The sequence below is a fragment of the Ambystoma mexicanum genome, chromosome 9 (genome assembly GCF_040938575.1).
Source record: "Ambystoma mexicanum isolate Mex_15411 chromosome 9, UKY_AmexF1_1, whole genome shotgun sequence".
Taxonomy (NCBI): Eukaryota; Metazoa; Chordata; class Amphibia; order Caudata; family Ambystomatidae; genus Ambystoma; species Ambystoma mexicanum.
The window spans coordinates 1,481,173,144-1,481,195,784 of NC_090931.1; the positions used below are offsets into that span (position 1 = coordinate 1,481,173,144).

General features: G+C 50.1%; 1 protein-coding gene across 2 annotated transcripts in view; it reads left to right on the forward strand.

Moving 5' to 3' along the window:
• The first annotated feature begins 2,344 nt into the window (after positions 1 to 2,344).
• Positions 2,345 to 22,641, forward strand: part of TMEM198 (transmembrane protein 198) — a 394,279-nt gene continuing 373,982 nt past the window's right edge. For both annotated transcript variants that reach the window (XM_069616944.1, XM_069616945.1), the window contains exon 1: positions 2,345 to 3,936. The gene's annotated coding sequence lies outside the window, so the exon portion shown is untranslated. The remainder of the gene's footprint in view (positions 3,937 to 22,641) is intronic.

The following is a 22,641-nucleotide window of genomic DNA, read 5'->3' on the forward strand; positions in this document are numbered from 1 at the left end:
AGGATCTCTGGCAATGTGTGACAACAAGCAGGATTTATGGCAATGCATGACAGTATTAGAAAGAGAAAAGCTGCAGGATATCTGACAATGTGTGACAGTATAAGAAAGAAAAAAGCAGCAGTATATCTGGCAAAATGTGACAGTATAAGAAAGAGAAAAGCAGCACGATATCTGGCAATGTGTGCAGTATATTAAATAGAAAATATGTAGGATTTCTGGCAATGCGTGACAGTATTAAAAAGAGAAAAGCTGCAGGATCTCTGGAAATGTGAGACCGTATAAAGAGCACATATGTAGGATATCTAGCAATGTGTGACAGTATAAGAAAGAGAAGAGCTGCAGATATCTGGCAATGTGTGACAGTATAAGAAAGAGAAAAGCAGCAGTATCTCTGGCAATTTGTGACAGTATAAGAAAGGGAAAAGCAGCAGGATATCTGGCAATGTGTGCAGTATATTAAAGAGAAACTCTGCAGGATTTCGGGCAATGAGTGACAGTATTAGAAAGAGAAAATCTGCAGGATCTCTGGCAATGTGTGAGAGTATAAGAAAGAGAAAAACTGCAGGATATCTGGCAATGTGTGACAGCATGAGAAAGAGAAACACAGCAGGATATTTGGCAATGTGTGACAGTATTAGAAAGAGAAAAGCTGCAGGATATCTGACAATGTGTGACAGTATAAGAAAGAAAAAAGCAGCAGTATATCTGGCAAAATGTGACAGTATAAGAAAGAGAAAAGCAGCACGATATCTGGCAATGTGTGCAGTATATTAAATAGAAAATATGTAGGATTTCTGGCAATGCGTGACAGTATTAAAAAGAGAAAAGCTGCAGGATCTCTGGCAATGTGAGACAGTATTAGATAGATAAAAGCTGCAGGATCTCTGGAAATGTGTGACCGTATAAAGAGAACATATGTAGGATATCTAGCAATGTGTGACAGTATAAGAAAGAGAAGAGCTGCAGATATCTGGCAATGTGTGACAGTATAAGAAAGAGAAAAGCAGCAGTATCTCTGGCAATTTGTGACAGTATAAGAAAGGGAAAAGCAGCAGGATATCTGGCAATGTGTGCAGTATATTAAAGAGAAACTCTGCAGGATTTCGGGCAATGAGTGACAGTATTAGAAAGAGAAAAGCTGCAGGATCTCTGGCAATGTGTGAGAGTATAAGAAAGAGAAAAACTGCAGGATATCTGGCAATGTGTGACAGCATGAGAAAGAGAAACACAGCAGGATATTTGGCAATGTGTGACAGTATTAGAAAGAGAAAAACTGCAGGATATCTGGCAATGCGTGACAGTATTAGAAAGAGAAACACAGCAGGATATTTGGCAATGTGTGACAGTATAAGAAAGAGAAAATCTGCAAGATATCTGGCAATTTGTGACGGTATAAGAAAAAGGAAAGCTTCAGACTATCTGGCAATGTGTGACTATAAGAGTGGGAAGAGCTGCAGCTATCTGGCAACGTGTGACAGTATAAGAAAGAGAAAATCTGCAGGATCTCTGGCAATATGTGACACTATAAGAAAGAGAAAAGCGGCAGAATATCTGGCGGTGCGTGGCTATAGGAAAGAGAAATGACACTGAAAGCACAGATTCATATCTGAAACTGGCAGGACCTTGAATCCTTGGTTCAGTATAGACACCATATACAAATGAGCAAGTTGCTACCCGGTGACTGTATACACATTATGTTTCTTAAATATTTGAAAACAATCCTGTGTACACATTATCTCTGGCAATAACTGTGTAGTTGGTCACGACCATACATACTTGTGTTTTGCTGTGCTACACTGTAGTTGGTTTATTGTAATGTACTGTAACATATAGTCTGTACCCTATATACCGCTGTCTTCTCTCGTATAGGTTTGTGTCATGAACTGTGTTGTATTGCAGTATAATGTATTGCATTTGTTGTGCTGTACCGTACTGCCTTTATATATAGTGTTTGTGTTCCAAACACTGTATTCTACTGCCAACATTGCAATGTACTATTCTCTTCGTGATGTGCTGCAAGGCTATGCACTGGACTGTGTTCAATGGTGTGTGTCATACTTCCCGTTGTATAGCATTACATTACAATGAATTGTCTTACAGTGTGGTGTGTGGAACTGCAGTGCATTGTGTATGTATTTTCATCCTTTGCACGTTTCTGGGCCCTAGGCTAGGGCTGCTGTGATGTGGCACAGTGCCCTACCTCTTGCTCCCGCCCACTGCCAGTGACACACCAGTGACACGGTGTGATGCGCCCGTGCAGCCATTGGCTGGCAGCGTTCCTGATCTTTCTTCTCCTCCCTCCTCCTCATCCCCCTCCTCCTCATCCTCCCCTCCCCCTTCCTCGCTTCCAGTGAAAGCAGCCTTCGGTGCCTAGGAGCCAGGCAGCCATTTAACCCGGCCGCCCGCCTCCACGGGAGCCTCCCACCCGCACAGCCGTGAGCATCTCAGGAGCCTGGTCCCAGCACTGCCAGGAACATCCCTCCAATACTGCTAGGAGAATTCAGGGAGAAGCTTCCCAGCACTACCAGGAGTATTTCAAGAGCACCAATCGAGCCCTGCCAGAGGCATCCCAGCTGCATTGGTTGGGGCACCCCTGGAGCCTCGTCCCAGCATCACTGCCCGGGGCCTCCCCGGGGCACTGCCGGACGGGTCTGGCTAGCAGGTGCATTCCGGCCGCCGCACTGCCAGGGGGTCTGTACTGTACACAGTGGCCAGCAGCATCTCTACAGCACTGCTGGACTGGAAGGAGGTGGAGGGGGTATACAGAGTGACTATCACCTCCCCCCCCCTCGCCCAGCAAATCCCAGGGACGTCTACACGATCTCCCAGCACTGCCAGGAGATCCGATCCATCCAGGAGACACACTACCTTCAAACCAGAACTGCCAGGGCATCCACCCAGGAAGCACAGCACCTTCACACCAGCACTACCAGGAGAACCATCCAGGAGACACAGTACCTTCACACCAGCACTGCCAGGAGATCCATCCAGGAGACACAGTACCTTCACACCAGCACTGCCAGGAGATCCATCCAGCCGACACAGTACCTTCACACCAGCACTGCCAGGAGATCCATCCAGGAGACACAGTACCTTCACACCAGCACTGCCTTTTTCTAGGAGGATGATGTGTGGGACATTAAGAGGAGAGTGTGATCATCAGTACCAGGAGGACTCAACCAGCGCTGCCAGAATACTAGACCCAGCACAACCGGAAGGTGGTCCCCAGCACTGCAGGAGTACCTGGCAAGCACTGCCAGGGAGACAGTGTTAGCATGGCCACTGTTTACTGTTCAGTGCAGCGTGGGGGGCTACTCCAGCACTGCCAGCGGGAATTCTCAAGCACTACCAGAGGGAGCTGTGCCGCACAACCTGGGGGAGCTGTCGTGAGCCAAGAGGAGCTATCCAGCACAACCAGGCAAGTTGCCCAGTACTACCAGAGTCCGCTGTCCAGCATAGCACGGGGGACTCTCCAGTACCATCAGGATTGCCATGGCAGCACAGCTGTAGCAGAGAACCCAGCACTGCGAAGGAGACTTCTCTAGCACTGCCTTCTGTGCTGGCCTGCACTGCCATGGGGAGTTGTGGAACACTGCCACGGGGAGCTGTCCAGCACTGCCGATTGGAGCTGTCCAGCACTTCCAGGGGGATTGTGCAGCTCTTCCGGGGCATTAGCACAGAAGTTCTCCAGTAGGAGGGGCCGCAGAGCACGCAAGGAAGCAGACGGCCCAGCACTACCACTAGGATGTGGCCAGCACTGCCGCGGGCTCTTCATGGCAAGGCCCAAGTGACATCAGCATCACAACACGATCTGCCCGGCACGCCCACAGGATGTTCCCAGCATTACACCACTGGAGCATGTGTCCAGCACAACCAAGGGGATGTGCCCAGCGCTGCCAGAGTGACCTGGGCAGCACCACACGAGGAAGTGCCCAGGTAAGCTGGCTACTGTCTGTGAAATGTCTGTGCCCAGGGCTGGCTGAGGGTGCAACCCAGCACTGCCAATGTAGGACTCCTGGCCTGAGCTGACAGGGTGGAATTCTGGCAGTGCCAGCGTAGAGCACATGCACTGGCAGGCTAGGAAGCACAGCACTGCACTTCCTGTATATACCTCCTGCTAGGGCGGGTGTGCCACTGCCAGTGTACGGCTCTTGGCACTGCCTCGCTTTCAATGTTGAGGCCCTGGCAATGCTGTGTGCGAGTGTCACCGCTTCTGTATGCCCCTAAATATGTTCAAGTTCCGAGCCCGCTATTGTGTACCCCGAGTCTAGACATTGTAGGGCCCCAGCACTGCCAGTGTAGGATCCCCAGCCTTGCCCGTGCGGGTTCCTCAGCACAGCCCGCGCATGCTCCCCGTACTGTGTGTGTGTGTGTGTAGGCCCCTCACCACAGCCATTGAAAGACCCCCAGCACCGTACTCATTCAGCACAGCCTGTGTAGGACCCCACTACTGCCAGAGCACCCCCAAACACTCTCGGTGCAGGAGCTCAAGGAGCGCCAGTGTGCTGACCACAGTACTGCCATGCTAAGGCCAGAGTATTGCCAGTGTAGCAACACACACGGCATGTTTGGGGTGCACACACCGTCATGGTATACGGAGAACCTTCACCCAAGGACCCCAACAACCAAGTGTGATACATCTAAGATACCAGCACTGCAGCAGAGCAATGTGTGTTATTCTCTCACTACCTGTGCAGCACTGCCCATGTAGGATACCAGCACTGCACATGCGTGATAGTAGCACTGTCTGCGTAACCACTAGCACCTTGCAGGTAAGATACCAGCACTGCAGCAGAGCACTGTATGTAATTCTCTCACTACCTGTGTAGCACTGCCGTGTAGCATACTAGCACTGCACATGCGTGATAGTAGCACTGTCTGCGTAACCACTAGCACCTTGCAGGTAAGATACCAGCACTGCAGCAGAGCACTGTATGTTATTCTCTCACTACCTGTGCAGCACTGCCCATGTAGGATACCAGCACTGCACATGTAGGATACTAGCACTGCACATGAGTGGTAATAACACTGCCAGTGTAGCACTGTCCGTGTAACCACTAGCACTTTGCAGGTAAGGTACTAGCACTGCACTACCAGTATAGCAATTATCAATCTAGCACTGTCAATGCAGAAAACTAGGACAGCTAGTGTAGTAGCACTGTCCATGTATGAGACTAGCACTGCCCACGTGGGATACACAAACTATCAGTGTAGCATTGTAACTGCCTTCTGTAACCCTCTGTAACCTTTCCAAACATGCGCCCTGATGCCCGTGGGCAGGCTGCGCAATATAAATAAATAAATACAAATACAAGCATTGCCTGTGAAGGATGCTAACACTGCCAATGTAGGATGCTAACACTGCCAATGTAGGATATTAGCACTGCACATGCAGGAAACTAGAACTGCCCAAGCAGCAGTGTCCATGTAGCATATTAGCACTGCAGTAGAGCACTGTATGTTATTCTCTCACTACCTGTACAGCACTGCCCATGTAGGATACTAGCACTGCACATGCGGGATAGTAGCACTGTCGGTGTAACCACTTGCACTTTGCAGGTAAAATACTAGCACTGCACTACCAGTATAGCAATTATCAATCTAGCACTATCTATGCAGAAAACGAGGACAGCTTGTGTAGCGCTGTCCATGTATGGGACTAGCACTGTCCACGTGGGATACACACACTATCAGTGTAGCATTACCCGTGAAGGATGCTAACACTGCCAATGTAGGATACTAGCACTGCACATGTGTGGTAATAACACGGCCAGTGTAGCACTGTCTGTGTAAATACTAGCACTTTGCAGGTAAGATACTAGCACTGCACTACCAGTATAGCAATTATCAATCTAGCACCGTCTATGCAGAAAACAAGGACAGCTAGTGTAGCACTGTCCATGTAGGAGACTAGCACTGCCCACGTGGGATACAAACACTATCAGTGTAGCATTGCCCGTGAAGGATGCTAACACTGCCAATGTAGGATGCTAGCACTTCCAGTGTAGGATATTAGCACTGCACATGCAGGAAACTAGAACTGCCCAAGCAGCAGTGTCCATGTAGCATACTAGTACTGCAGTGTAGCACTGTTAATAAGGAATACTCTCACTGCCTGTGTATGACTGCCAATGTAGGATACTAGCATTGCACATGCGTGGTAATAACACTGCCAGTGTAGCACTGCCTTTCTAACTACTAGCACCTTTCATATGAGATAGTAGCACTGCAGTATCCATCTAATAGTACCAATCTAGCACTGTACATGTAGGAAACTAGAACTGTACATGTGTGGTAATAAAATTGCCAGTGTAGCACTGTATGTGGAACTACTAGCATTTTGCATGTAAGAGAGTAGCACTGCACTACCAGTCTACCACTATCAGTCTAGTTCTGCCCATGTAGGATACTAGCACTGCACATGCAGGGTAATAACACTGACCTGTGTCACACAATTCATATAACTTACTAGTAAGTTCCATGTGAGATACTAGCACCGCCCTGATGGTCTAGCACTGCCCTTAAAAGATACTAGCACTGTCAAAATAGGATACCAGCACTGCCTTTGTGAGATTCTATCACTGACAGCAGGTTAATATTACTGGCAGTGTAGGATACGAGCACTGCCCATGCAGTGTACTATCAAAGCTAGTGTTGCACATCCAATGCACAATACGAGCAGTGTCAATGTGCCACTGCCCATGTAGTATCCTAGCACTGTCCAAGTAGGATGCTGTCACTGCCTCTGCAGGATACCAGCCCTTCCTATGCAGGATACTAACACTGCCAGTGTAGCACTGCCCATTTAGGATCCTAGCACTGTCCAAAGAGGATGCTGGCACTGTCCCTGCAGGATACTAGCCCTTCATATGCAGGATACTAACACTGCCAGTGTAGCACTGCCCATGTAGGATCCTAGCACTGTCAAAGGAGGATGCTGGCACTGCCCCTGCAGGATACTAGCCCTTCCTATGCAGGATACTAACACTGCCAGTGTAGCACTGCCCATGTATGATCCTAGCACTGTCCAAGGAGGATGTTGACACTGCCCCTGCAGGGTACTAGCCCTTCCGATGCAGGATACTAACACTGCCAATGTAGTACTGCCCAGGTAGGATTCTAGCACTGTCCAAGTAGGATTCGACACTGCCTCTGCAGGATACTAACACTTCCTATGCAGAATACTAACACTTCCACTGTAGCACTGCCCCTGCAGGATACTAGCCCTTCCTATGCAGGATATTAACACTGCCAGTGTAGCACGGCCCATGTAGGATCCTAGCACTGTCCACGTAGGATGCTGGGACTGCCTCTGCAGGATACTAGCCCTTTCTATGCAGGATACTAACACTGCCAGTGTAGCACTGCCCATGTAGGATCCTAGCACTGTCCAAATTGGATGCTGGCACTGCCCCTGCAGGATGCTAGCCCTTCCTATGCATAATATTAACACTGCCAGTATAGCACTGCCCATGTAGGATCCTAGCACTGTCCAAGTAGGATGTTGGCACTGCCCCTGTGGGATACTAGCACTTCCTATACAGGAACACTGCCAGTGTAGCACTGCCCATGTAGGATCCTAGCACTGTCCAAGTAGGACGCTGGCACTAACCCTGCAGGATACTCGCCCTTCCTATGCAGGATACTAACACTGCCAGTGTAGCACTGCCCATGCAGGATACCAGCACTGTCCAAATAGGATGCTGGCACTGCCCCTGCAGGATACTAGCCCTTCCTATGCAGAACACTAACACTGCCAGTATAGCACTGCCCATGTAGGATCCTAGCACTGTCCAAGTAGGATGTTGGTTCTGCCCCTGTGGGATACTAGCACTTCCTATACAGGATACTAACACTGCCAGTGTAGCCCAGCCCATGTAGGATCCTAGCACTGTCCAAGTAGTATGCTTGTACTAACCCTGCAGGATACTCGCCCTTCCTATGCAGGATACTAACACATGCCAGTGTAGCACTGCCGATGCAGGATACCAGCACTGTCCAAGTAGGATGCTGGCACTGGCACTGCAGAATACTAGCACTTCCGAAGCAGGATACTAACACTGCCAATGTAGCACTGCCCATGTAGGATGCTAGCACTGCCCAAGTAGGATTTCGACACTGCCCCTGCAGGATACTAGTACTTCCTATGCAGAATACTAACACTGCCACTGTAGCACTGCCCATGTAGGATCCTAGCACTGTCCAAGTAGGATGCTTGTACTAACCCTGCAGGATACTCGCCCTTCCTATGCAGGATACTAACACTGCCAGTGTAGCACTGCCGATGCAGGATACCAGCACTGTCCAAGTAGGATGCTGGCACTGCCCCTGCAGAATACTAGCACTTCCGATGCAGGATACTAACAGTGCCAATGTAGCACTGCCCATGTAGGATGCTAGCACTGCCCAAGTAGGATTTCGACACTGCCCCTGTAGGATACTAGCACTTCCTATGCAGAATACTAACACTGCCACTGTAGCACTGCCCATGTAGGATACTAGCACTGTCCAAGTAGGATGCTGGCACTGCCCCTGCAGGATACTAGCACTTCCTATGCTGGATACCAACACTGCCAGTGGTGCATATCCCATGTAGGATACCAGTATTGTCCAAGTATGATGTTGGCACTGCCCCTGCAGGACACTAGCCCTTCCTATGCAGGATACTAACACTGCCAGTGTAGCACTACCCATGTAGGATCCTAGCTCTGTCCAAGGAGGATGCTGGCACTGCCCCTGCAAAATACTAGCACTTCCTATGCAGGATACTAACACTGCCAGTGTAGCACTGCCCATGTAGGATGCTAGCACTGCCCAAGTAGGATGTTGCCACTGCCCCTAGGATACTAGCACTTCCTATGCAGAATACTAACACTGTCACTCTAGCACTGCCCATGTAGGATACTAGCAATGTCCAAGTAGGATGCTGGACCAGTCCCTGCAGGATAATGGCACTTCCTATGCCGAATACTAAGACTTCCAGTGTAGCACTGTCCATGTAGGATCCTAGCACTGTCCAAGTAGGATGATGGCACTGCCCCTGCAGGATACAAGCACTTCCTATGCTGGATACTAACACTGCCAGTGTAGCACTGCCTGTGTAGGATCCTAGCACTGTCCAAGTAGGATGTTGGCACTGCCCCTGCAGGATACTAGCTCTTCCTATGCAGGATAGTAACACTGCCAGTGTAGCACTGCCCATATAGGATAACAGCACTGCCCAAGTAGGCTTTTGGCACTGCCCCTGCAGGATACTCACCCTTCCTATGCAGGATAATAACACTGTCAGTGTAGCACTGCCCATGTAGGATCCTAGCACTGTCCAAGTAGGATGCAAGCATTGCCCCTGCAGGATACTAGCACTTCCTATGCTGGATACTAACACTGCCAGTGTAGCACTGCCTATGTAGGATCCCAGCACTGTCCAAGTAGGATGCTGTCACTGCCTCTGCAGGATACTAGCCCTTCCTATACAGGATACTAACGCTGCCAGTGTAGCATTGCCCGTGTAGGATACTAGCACTGTCCAAGTAGGATGCTGGCACCCTCCAGGATACTAGCCCTCCTTATGCAGGATACTAATACTGCCAGTTTAGCACCACCCGTGTAGGATACTAGCACTGTCCAAGTAGGATGCTGGCACTGACCCTCCAGGATACTAGCCCATCTTATGCAGGATACTAACACTGCCAGTGTAGCACTGCCCGTGTAGGATACCAGCACTGTCCAAGTATGATGTTGGCACTGCCCCTGCAGGATACTAGCACTTCTGATGCAGGATACTAGCACTGCCAATGTAGCACTGCCCATGTAGGATGCTAGCCCTGCCCAAGTAGCATTTCGACACTGCCCCTGTAGGATACTAGCACTTCCTATGCAGAATACTAACACTGCCACTGTAGCACTGCCCATGTAGGATACTAACACTGTCCAAGTAGGATGCTGGCACTGCCCCTGCAGGATACTAGCACTTCCCATGCTGGATACCAACACTGCCAGTGTTGCACATCCCACGTAGGATACCAGCATTGTCCAAGTATGATATTGACACTGCCCCTGCAGGACACTAGCCCTTCCTAGGCAGGATACTAACACTGCCAGTGTAGCACTGCCCATGTAGGATCCTAGCACTGTCCAAGGAGGATGCTGGCACTGCCCCTGCAGGATACAAGCACTTCCTGTGCTGGATACTAACGCTGCCAGTGTAGTACTGCCCATGTAGGATAGTAGCACTCTCCAAGTAGGATGCTGGGACTGCCCCTCCAGGATAATAGCCCTTCTTATGCAGGATACTAACACTGCCAGTGTAGCACTGCCAATGCAGGATACCGGCACTGCCCAAGTAGGATGTTGCCACTGCCCCTAGGATACTAGCACTTCCTATGCAGGATACTAACACTGCCACTCTAGCACTGCCAATGTAGGATACTAGCAATGTCCAAGTAGGATGCTGGCACTGCACCCGCAGGATACTAGCATTTCATATGCAGTATCCTTACACTGCCAGTGTAGCACTGTCCATGTAGGATCCTAGCACTGTCCAAGTAGGGTGCTGGACCTGCCCCTGCAGGATAATGGCACTTCCTATGCCGAATACTAAGACCTCCAGTGTAGCACTGTTCATGCAGTATCCTAAAACTGCCAGTGTAGCACTGTCCATGTAGGATCCTAGCACTGTCCAAGTAGGATGCTGGCACTGCCCCTGCAGGATACTAGCACTTCCTATGCTGGTTACTAACACTGCCAGTGTTGCACATCCCATGTAGGATACCAGTATTGTCCAAGTAGGATATTGGCACTGCCCCTCCGGGATACTAGCACTTCCTATGCAGGACACTAACACTGCCACTGTAGCACTGCCCGTGTAGTATACTAAGACTGTACAAATAGGATGCTGGCACTGCCCCGCAGGATACTAGCATTTCCTATGCAGTATCCTAACAATGCCAGTGTAGCACTTCCCATGTAGGATCGTAGCACTGTCCAAGTAGGATGCTGGCACTCCCCTTCCTGGATACTAACACATCCTATGCAGTATACTAACACTGCCAGTGTAGTACTGCCCGTGTAGGATCTCAGCACTGTCCAAGTAGGATGCTGGCGCTGCCCCTGCAGGATAATGGCACTTCCTATGCAGGATACTAACACTGCCAGTGTAGCACTGCCCATGTAGGACAGTAGCACTGTCCAAGTAGGAGGCTGGCACTGCCCCTCTACGATACTAGCCCTTCTTATGCAGTATGCTGACACTGCCACTGTAGCATTGCCCGTGTAGGATACTAGCACTGTCCAAGTAGGATGCTGGCACTGTCCCTGCAGGATACCGGCGCTTCCTATGCAGGATATTAACACTGCCAATGTAGCACTGCCCATGTGGGATCCTAGCACTGTCCAAGTAGGATGCTGGCACTGCCCATGCAGGATACTAGCACTACCTATGCAGGATACTAACACTGACAATGTAGCACTGCCTATGTAGCATCATAGCACTGCCCAAGTAGGAGGTTGACACTGCCCCTGCAGGATACAAGCACTTCGTATGCAGGATACTAACACTACCACTGTAGCACTGCCCATGTAGGATCCTAGCACTGCCAAAGTAGGATGTTGGCACTGCCCCTGCAGGATACTAGCACTACCTATGCAGGATACTAACACTGACAATGTAGCACTGCCCATATAGGATGCTAGCACTGTCCAAGTAGGATGCTGGTACTGCCCCTGCTGGATACTAACACTTCCTATGCAGTATACGAACACTGCCAGTGTAGCACTGCCCATGTAGGATAACAGCACTGCCCAAGTAGGATGTTGGCACTGCCCCTGCAGGATACTCACCCTTCCTATGCAGGATACTAACACTGCCAGTGTAGCACTGCCCATGTAGGATCACAGTACTGTCCAAGTAGGATGCTGGCACTGCCCCTCCAGGATACTAGCCCTTCCTGTGCTGGATACTAACACTGGCAGTGTAGCACTGCCCATGTAGGATCCCAGCACTGTCCAAGTAGGATGCTGTCACTGCCTCTGCAGGATACTCACCCTTCCTATGCTGGATACTAACGCTGCCAGTGTAGCACTGCCCATGTAGGATATTAGCACTGTCCAAGTAGGATGCTGGCACTGACCCTCCAGGATACTAGCCCTCCTTATGCAGGATACTAATACTGCCAGTGTAGCACTGCCTGTGTAGGATACTAGCACTGTCCAAGTAGGATGCCGGCACTGACCCTCCAGGATACTAGGCCGTTTTATGCAGGATACTTACACTTCCAGTGTAGCACTGCCCGTGTAGGATACTAGCACTGTGCAAGTAGGATGCTGGCACTGACCCTCCAGGATACTAACCCTTCTTATGCAGGATACTAACACTGCCAGTGTAGCACTGCCCGTGTAGGATACCAGCACTGTCCACGTATGATGTTGGCCCTGCCCCTGCAGGATACTAGCACTTCCTATGCAGGATACTAACACTGTCAATATAGCACTGCCCATGAAGGATAGTAGCACTGTCCAAGTAGGATGCTGGCACTGACCCTGCAGGATACTAGCCCTTCTTAAGCAGGATACTAACACTGCCAGCGTATTACTGCCCATGTAGGATACTAGCACTGTCCAAGTAGGATGCTGGCACTGCCCCTGCAGGACACTAGCACTTCCTATGCAGGATACTACAGTGCCAATGTAGCTCTGTCCATGTAGGCTCCTAGCACTGCCCAGGTAGGATGCTGGCACTGCCCCTGCAGGATACTAGCACTTCCTATGCAGTATACTAACACTGCCACTGTAGCACTGCCCATGTCGTATACTCGCACTGTCCAAGTAGGATGTTGGCACTGCCCCTGTAGGATACTAGCCCTTCTCATGCAGAATACTAACACTGCCCATGTAGGAGCCTGGCATTGTTCAAGTAGGATGTTGGCACTGTCCCTGGGATACTAGCACTTCCTATGCAGTATACTAACACTGCCACTTTAGCACTGCCCATGTAGTATACTCGCAATGTCCAAGTAGGATGTTGGAACTGCCCCTCCTGGATACTAACACATCCTATGCAGTATACTAACACTGCCACTGTAGCACTGCCCAAGTAGGATCCAAGCACTGCCCAAGTAGGATGTTGACACTGCCTCTGCTGGATACTAGCACTTCCTATGCAGGATACTAACACTGCCAGTGAAGCACTGCCCATGTAGGATCCTAGCACCGTCCAAGTAGGAAGCTGGCACTGCCCCTGCAGGATATTAACACTTCCTATGCAGGATACTAACACTGCCAGTGAAGCACTGTCCATGTAGGATACCAGCACTGTCCAAGTAGGATGCAGGCACTGCCCCTGCAGGGCACTAGCACTTCCTATGCAGGACGCTAACACTGCCACTTTAGCACTGCCCATGTAGTATACTCGCAATGTCCAAGTAGGATGTTTGAACTGCCCCTGTAGGATACTCGCCCTTCCTATGCATAATACTAACACTGCCACTGTAGTACTGCCCATGTAGGAGCCTAGCATTGTTCAAGTAGGATGCTGGCACTGCCCCTCCAGGATACTAGCCCTTCCTATGCAGAATACTAACACTGCCAGTGTAGCACTGCCCGTGTAGGATCCTAGCACTATCCAAGGAGGATGCTGGTACTGCCCCTGGAGGATACTAGCCCTCCCTATGCAGGATACTAACACTGCCAGTGTACCACTGCCCATGTGTGATACTACATAGCTCCCAACGTTTTGTGAGGCCTGGGCGGGTGAAAACACCCGATTTTGTTTTTGACGGGTGAAAGCACATTTTCTTATGAGCGGGTAGGGAGCTGGGCGGGTGAGATAGCTGCTTGCAGGGCGTGTATGTTGAGAGGTATGGATACTATTACTGGCAGTGTAACATTGCCCATGCAGAATATTGGCACTGCCCATTTGAGATTTGGCACTGCGAGTGTATCCCAGCCCATGTGGGATATTGGCACTGCCAGTGTAGCTCTGACCATGCAGGTTATTGCCGCTGCCAGTGTAACACTGCGTGTGGGATACTAGTACTGTCAGTATATCACTGCTCATGTGTGAATGGGAGCACTGCCAGTGTAGCACTTCCCATGTGGGATATTTGCACTGCCAGTGTAGCTATGACCATGCACGTTATTGCAGGTGCCAGTGTAACACTATGCGTGTGGGATACTAGTACTGCCAGTATAGCACTGCTCATGTGTGAATGGGAGCACTGCCAGTGTAGCACTTCCCATGTGGGATATTGCCACTGCCAATGTAGCACTTCCCATGTGGGATATTGGCACTGCCAATGTAGCCGTTCACTTGTGGGATATTGGCGCTGCCAATGTAGCCGTTCACATGTGGGATATTGGCGCTGCCAATGTAGCACTGGTCATGTGGGATATTGGCACTGGCACTGCCAGTGTAACACTATAGATGTGTGATACTAGCTCTTGCTCTGGCAGTGTGCCACTGCCACGTCCTCGTGGCCCCGTAGGACAGCAGTCCTGTGCTGCCCTGTAGCCTCCTTCACAGCATGGCGGCCATGGGCCCTTGCAGGAGGAGGGGTCTGCTCGCGCACCTGCTGCTGTGGGAGGAACAGCTGCTATCGACGCTTACGCCATTGTCTGAGGCGGCGGCCATCAGGCACAGGAGTCCACAGAATAGGGGAGTGGGGGGAGGCGCTACTTAGTGGGGTACGGAGGGGGCAGGTGGCTTCAGAGAATGGTGGCGCCAAGGGTTACGGGGGTAGGGAGCAGGGAGGGCGGCATAATTGTGGTGGCCATGGAAGTTTCGATGTTGGCTCGTAGGGTGGAGCCTTTTGCTTGCCACCTCCAAGGCGACGCCCACCCCAACGGTGGGCGGGATTAAAGGGCCGCCACAAATCCAGCCCACCTTCGTGTGTCTCTCCATCCGCCCTGTCTGCCCTTTGGCCAGTCATCACCCCCCCATCTGCTCTTCCATCCCTCCCTGCCTCCCTAGCCCCACGTGCCCCAACCCGTCACTGTTCCCCCCACAATCAACGCCCCTCTGCGTCATCTCTCTCCTCCATTCTCACAAGCCCTGCGCCCACCATCGCAGAGGGTATGTGTGTGTGTGTGGGGGTGGGGGGGAATCCGTTCTCTGCCCATCCAGCCCACAAGTTCGCGGTTACTGACACTGATTTAGGGGGGGGCGGCAACCCTTTCTGCATACAGTGGCATGCAGCCCCCTCCCTCCTTCCCATCACCCATAGCCATCTCATAGCACAGTGCCCGGTCTCTGGGACCAACCCTGCCTGTGTGGTTCCCCCGGCACAGTCTCGTAGCTATCGGCACCTCTCCCATTCTGCTCCCTATGTTTCCATTTGCACAGTGCCTGGGTTCTGGGTATCCCCCCGCCCCCATCCTGCTCCCCCGTTCCCCTTTGCACAGTGTCCGGGTATCTCCCTCATCCATCTCCTCTTGCTTCCCTCTGCACAGTGCCTGGGCTCTGGGTATCTCCCTCATCCTGCTGTTCCTGTTTCCCTATTCACAGCGCTGAAGGTCTGGTATCTCCCCCTTCCTGCTCCCCAGTTTTCCTTTGGCACAGTGTCTGGGTCTGTCATCTCCCATCTTGCTTCTCTTGGTGCCCCTTGAACCAGAGCATGAGTTCTGGGTATCTTATCGTTTCTCCTTCTCTTGTTCCCCTCTGCACAGTGCCTGGATTCTGGGTATCTCTCCCATGTTATTCCTTTTGTTTCGCTTTGCATAGTTACTGTGCCCTGGCGATCTCCTATTATGTTCCGGTTTGTCCCCTCGGGCCCAGTGTGTGGGTTCTTGGTATCTCCCCCACTCTGCTTCCATAAGCACAGTACCTGCTTCTGCGCATCTACACTCGTGATTCTCTTTGTGCCCCCTGGCCCAGTTCCTGGGTCCTAGTGGCTTGCACCCTTCCCTTGGCACATTTCCTGCTTATGGGTATCTCCCCCATCCTGCACCTCTTGTTTCCCTTTACATATTGCTTGTGTTCTGGTTATCTCCCCCATCCTGCCAGTCTGTTTCACTTTGGCACAGTGCCTGGGACTGGGTATCTTTCACCATGTCTCATTTGGTGTACCCTGGCCCAGTTCCTGGTTCTGGGTATCTCTACTTTTCAGCGCCTCTTGTTTCACTTTGCACAGTGCCAGGGTACTGGCTATCACCCATCAGATTCCTTTTTGTTTCCACTCACTCGGAGCATAGAAGATGGGTATTTTGCTCATTCCGCTCCTCTTGCTTCCCTTGGCAGAGTGCCCAGGTTCTGAGTACCTCTGCCCTCCTGCGTCCCTTGTTCGCCTTTAAATATTGTTTGTGTTCTGGTTATCTCCCCCATCCTGCTAGTTTGTTTCACTTTGGCACAGTGCCTGGGAGTGGGTATCTTTCACCATGTCTCATTGGTGTCCCCTGACCCAGTGCCAGGGTTCTGGGTATCTCTACTTTTCTGTTCCTCTGGTTTTACTTTGCACAGTGCCAGGGTACTGGCTATCTCCCATCGGATTCCTTTTTGTTTCCACTCACTCAGTGCTTAGATGATGGGTATTTTGCTCATTCTGCTCCTCCTGCTTCCCTTGGCAGAGAGCCCAGGTTCTGGGCACCTCTTCCGTCCTTCTCCTCTTGTTCCTTTTTGCACAGTGCCTGGGTTCTGCAAACATCTCCCATCCTTCTCCTCTTGTTCCTTTTTGCACAGTGCCTGGGTTCTGCAAACATCTCCCATCCTTCTCCTCTTGTTCCTTTTTGCACAGTGCCTGGGTTCTGCAAACATCTCCCATCCTTCTCCCCTTGTTCCTTTTTGCACAGTGCCTGGGTTCTGCAAACATCTCCCATCCTTCTCCTCTTGTTCCTTTTTGCACAGTGCCTGGGTTCTGCAAACATCTCCCATCCTTCTTCTCTTGCACATGGTCTGGTTTCTTCATAGCTCCATAGACCTGCTTGTCTGGTTCCTTTTGGCACAGCAGCTGCTTCTGGGTATCTGCCATCCTGCTTCACTTGATGTCCCCTGGCCAAGTGCCTTGTCTTTAGGTATCCCCCTATTCTGCTGCTCTTGTTTTCCTTTTCACAGTGCCTGGAGTTGGGGTATCTCCCCAAATCTTCCCTGCCTGTTTCCCTTTGCACAGTGCCTGGTTCTGGGTATCTCCTATCATGTTGCACCTAGTGCCCACTTTTCTTTGCACAGTGCCAGGGTTCAAGGACTCTGCCATAATGTTTATTTGTGTCCCCACTGGCCCAATGTGTGTGTTCTTGACTTTTCCCACATTCTGCTTCCCTTAGCACAGTGCCTGGTTCTGTGTATATCCACCTTCCAGCTCCTCTTTCTTTCCCTTTACAGGTTGTGTGTTATTAATATTAGGGTATTTATTGAGCACAGATCTAGCTCCAGGAAGCAGCGGAGCGCTTCACCATCCAGTTGTACACTCTGTATTCTGCACATCTCCCCCATCCTGCTAACCTGTTTCCATTGGCAAAGTGCCTGGTCTGGCTTCTCCCACCATGTTTCCTTGTGTTCCCACGGGCAAGTTCCCAGGTTCTTGGCATCCCTCCCATTCTACTCTTCCTGTCTTCCCATTCTACTCTTCTTGTTTCCATTTGCACAGTGACAGTGTTCTGGATGTCTCCTCCATTTTTCTCCTTCTGTTTTCCTCTGCACAGTGCCTGGGTTCAGGAGTATCACCCCCCACCCCCACATACTGCTCCTATTTCCTTTGACACAGTGTCTTGGGTCTTCCTCATCCTGCTACCCTTGTTCCCATTTGGACATGGTATGGGTTCTGGGCATCTCCCTCGTCATGCTCCCGTGTTCCCCTTTGGACATTGCCTGGGTTCTGGGTATCTCCATCATCCTGCTCCCCTGTTCCTCTTTCCACAGTGCCTGGATTCTGGGTATCTCCCGCATCCTGCTCCCCTTGTTCCCCTTTCCACAGTGCCTGGATTCTGGGTATCTCCCTCATCCTGCCCCACTTGCCTCCCTTTGCACAGTGCCTGAATACGGGGTATCTCCCTCATCCTGCCCCACTTGCCTCCCTTTGCACAGTGCCTGGATTCTGGGTATCTCCCTCATCCTGCCCCACTTGCCTCCCTTTGCACAGTGCCTGGATACGGGGTATCTCCCTCATCCTGCCCCACTTGCCTCCCTTTGCACAGTGCCTCGGTTCTGGGTATCTCCCTCATCTTGCTCTTCTTGTTCCCCTTTGCACTGTGCCTGGGTTCTGGGTATCTCCCTCATCTTGCTCTTCTTGTTCCCCTTTGCACTGTGCCTGGGTTCTGGGTATCTCCCTCATCTTGCTCTTCTTGTTCCCCTTTGCACTGTGCCTGGGTTCTGGGTATCCCCCTCATCCTGCCCTGCTTGCCTCTCTTTGCACAGTGCCTGGGTACTGGGTATCTCCCTGATCCTGCTACCCTTGTTCCCCTTTGGACATGGTATGGGTTCTGGGCATCTCCCTCGTCATGCTCCCGTGTTCCCCTTTGGACATTGCCTGGGTTCTGGGTATCTCCATCATCCTGCTCCCCTGTTCCTCTTTCCACAGTGCCTGGATTCTGGGTATCTCCCTCATCCTGCTCCCCTTGTTCCCCTTTCCACAGTGCCTGGATTCTGGGTATCTCCCTCATCCTGCCCCACTTGCCTCCCTTTGCACAGTGCCTGGATACGGGGTATCTCGCTCATCCTGCCCCACTTGCCTCCTTTTGCACTGTGCCTGGGTTCTGGGTATCCCCCTCATCCTGCCCTGCTTGCCTCTCTTTGCACAGCGCCTGGGTACTGGGCATCTCCCTCATCCTGCTACCCTTGTTCCCCTTTGGACATGGTATGGGTTCTGGGCATCTCCCTCGTCATGCTCCCGTGTTCCACTTTCCACAGTGCCTGGGTTCTGGGTATCTCCCTCATCTTGCTCTTCTTGTTCCCCTTTGCACTGTGCCTGGGTTCTGGGTATCCCCCTCATCCTGCCCTGCTTGCCTCTCTTTGCACAGCACCTGGGTACTGGGCATCTCCCTCATCCTGCTACCCTTGTTCCCCCTTGGACATGGTATGGGTTCTGGGTATCTCCCTCATCCTGCCCCCCCTGTTCCCCTTTGCAGAGTACCTGGGCACTGGGTATCTCCCCCATCTTGATCTTCTTATTTCCATTTGCACAGTGCCGGATTTCTGGTATCTCTTCCTTCCCGCTCCCTAGCTCACCTTTGGCCCAGTGCCTGGTTTTGTGTATCTCCCTTCATGCTTCTCTCAGTGCCCGTTGACCAAGAGCATGGATTGTGGGCATCTCTTCCTTTCTGCTCCTGTTGTTTCCTTTGTCACAGTACCTTGGGTCTTCCCCATCCAGCTCCCCATGTTCTGTTTTGGACATTGCCTAGGTTCTGGGTATTTCCCTCATCCTGCTCCACTTTTCCCCTTAGCAAAGTGCTTGGGTCCTGGGAATCCCCCTTATCCTGCCCCCCTTGCTTTCTTTGGCCATTGCCTGGGTTCTGGGTATTTCCCTCATCCTGCTGCCTGTGTTCCTCTTTCCACAGTGCCTGGATACTGGGTATCGTCCTTGTCCTGCTCCCCTGGTTCCCTTTTACACAATACCTGGGGTATGGACATCTCTCTCATCCTGCTCCTATTATTCCCGTTGGCACAGTGCCTGGGTTCTGAGTATCTCCCTCATCCTGCTCTCCTTGTACCCCTTTGCACAGTGCCTGGGTATCTCCCTCGTCCTGATATTCTTGTGCCCCTTTGCAGAGTCCCTGGGTTCTGGATATCTCCCTCATCCTGCTCCCCTTGTACCTCTTTGCACAGTGTCTGGGTTCTCAGTATCTTCCTCATCCTGCTCCCCTTGCTCCCCTGTGCACAGTGTCTGGGCTCTGGGTATCTCCCTCATCCTGCTCTTCTTGTTTCTCTTTCCACAGTGCTGGAGTTCTGGTATCTCTTCCCTCCAGCTCCCTAGCTTACCTTTGGCCCAGTGCCTGGTTCTGTGTATCTCCCATCATGCTTTTCTTGGTGCTCCTTGACCAAGAACATGTATTGTGGGCATCTCTTCCTTTCTGCTCCTATTGTTTCCTTTTTCACAGTGTCTGGTTTCTGACTATTTCATTCATCCTGCTTTTCAGTTTCACTTTGCAGTGCCGAGGGTCTGGGTACTGCCCTATTCTGCTCACCAGTTTTTCTTTGCATGGTGCCTGCTTCTGCATATCACTCATCCTGCTTCTCTTGGTCCCTCCCCGGCCCATGCATTGGTTATGGGTATCGCCTGCATTGAGCTCCTCTTGATTCCCTTTGCACAGTGATGGGTTTGGGATATCTCCAGCATTATGGTCCTCTTGCTTCCCTAGACACATTGTGTGGGTTCAGCATATGTCCCCCATCCCACTGCTCTTGGTGCCTCCTGTCCAAGTGCTTGGTTTCTGAGCATTTCTCCCATTCTGCTCCTCTTGTTTCCTCTCTGGCACAGTGCCTGGTTCTTGATATCTCCCATTATGCCCCTCTTGTTGCTCCCTAGACACAGTGTGTAGGTTCTGCATATCTCCCTCATCCTGTTTCTCTTGGTGTCCCCTGTCCCGGTGCTTGGGTTCTGAGCTTTTCTCCCATTCTGCTCCTTTTGTTTCCCTTTGGCACAGTGCCTGGATCTTGATATCTCCCATCATGCCCCTCTTGGTGCTCCCTAGACACAGTGTGTGGGTTCTGCATATCTCCCTCATCTGCTGCTCCTGGGGCCCTCTGTCCCAGTGCTTGTCTTCTGAGCATCTCTCCCATTATGAGCCTCTTGTTTCACTTTGGCAAAGTGCTCTTTTGCACCGTGCCTGGTTCTGGATAGCTCCCATCATGCCCCCCTTGGTGCTCCCTAGACATAGTGTGTGGGCTCTGCATGTCTCCCCCATCCTGTTTCTCTTGATGTCCCCTGTCCCAGTGCTTGGGTTCTGAGCATGTCTCCAATTCTGCTCCTCTTGTTTCCCTTTGGCACAGGGCCTGGTTCTGAATATCTCCCATCATGCCCCTCTTGGTGCTCCCTAGACACAATGCGTGTGTTCTGCACATCTCCCCCATCCTGCTCCTTCTCGTGCCCTATATCCCAGTGCTTGGATTTTGAATATATCTCCGGTTAAAGAGAGGTAATTCCTCAGACATACTCCCATGCAGCCAGCCATCCTTGGAAACACACACCATTTAAGAAAGGGAGATAAAGACAGCCGGCTGGAAGCATCTGTTTAATCAACAGTTTCACAAGCTGAAAAAAGAAACTCTCACTGTTTCTTTGCATCTAATATACATTTATAGACAAAACAGTCACACATCAAGTCTGTTCTTAAATTAACCTTACAATATGATAGGCTAAGTTTCTTATGAGCGAAATGCATCACCTTTTTTCATTGGACATAAATGCTTTCTGAAACACATGATTATTCCTTGTCACAACTCAGGCTATTCCTTATTTCAGTGAACAGAAGACATATTTTGCAACTTGAAGAACTGATTTAGAAGCATTTTGAAAAATGACACATGCTCCAGACAGCCTGCCAAGGACATGGAATAGCTGTCTGTTTTCTCATTGACTAATTTCTATACTTTATATTTTGCTAACTTTATGCCAGTTTCATTTGTGAGCAGCACCGTCGAAAATAATATATTGTACTATTTTTTTATTGTGTATTGTTCAATACTCTGATCTTTTATACATACAAAAATAAGAAGTTCCTATAAATATGGCATAAATATTATACAAATCACAATGGAGACTACAATTCCACAATATGTTAAAAAATAGTATTACATCTATACAAATAACTTAAAATTCATAATTAAAACAATCTCACTGTTTATGGTGATACCTTATTCATCCAACATTTTAATAATCTCAACAGTTAGAAATATCTCATTGCCTATATTCAACCTATTTCAGACTTCCCACGGACTAACTATGCTTCCCATCATAAAGAACCTACTTAGATATCTTGTTCTTAAATCCTTTAAGGCAGGCCATTCGACTAATATATGTCAAAAAGTTGCAGTCGCACCCGGTACTCCACAATGTCAACAAAAAAGATTTTCCACATTATTTCCCTTATGTTGGATTGATAGAATTTCTCCCAAAGGTAAAATATTCAGTCGGAAACTTAGAAATTGGAATCTTGTTCTCACACAAGATGATTGTAAAAGATAAATGGCAAAGATCCCAATGGTTTCTCTGTTACCGAATGTGTAGAGAATCTTTCATAACTCCTTACTGGAGTTATTTTTTTGATCCAGTCTGCTTCTTTTTCTCTTTTTTTGACCCCTTCTGGATCAGTAAACAAGTCAACTCGTTTCCCACTTGATTCCAGGGTCTTATCCCTAAAGACCTCAAGATACTCCAAGTAACCTCAACATACAATGTGCAACTCGTTTAAGATCTTCATCTAAGGAATTTTCAACTGGGAAAAATATTTTTTCCACCAAAGTAATTACTTTCCACTAAAACCAAAATTCAAGTCAGCATTCCTAATTCATATCGAAGTGAAGGCATCGGGGTCTAGTGAGGAAGGTTGAGAACCTTTTTCAAACATGGATTCAATTTTAGTCCAAGGGAGTGTTAAAGCCACAGGACTCATTTCTAAACTATGTAAGATCTTAGGGATAACCTTCCCCACATAGTACATTCTACTCTTTGATGCTGCCAAGGCATGCATCTGGCTTTCCCAGGACCCAGTCTGTCCCCT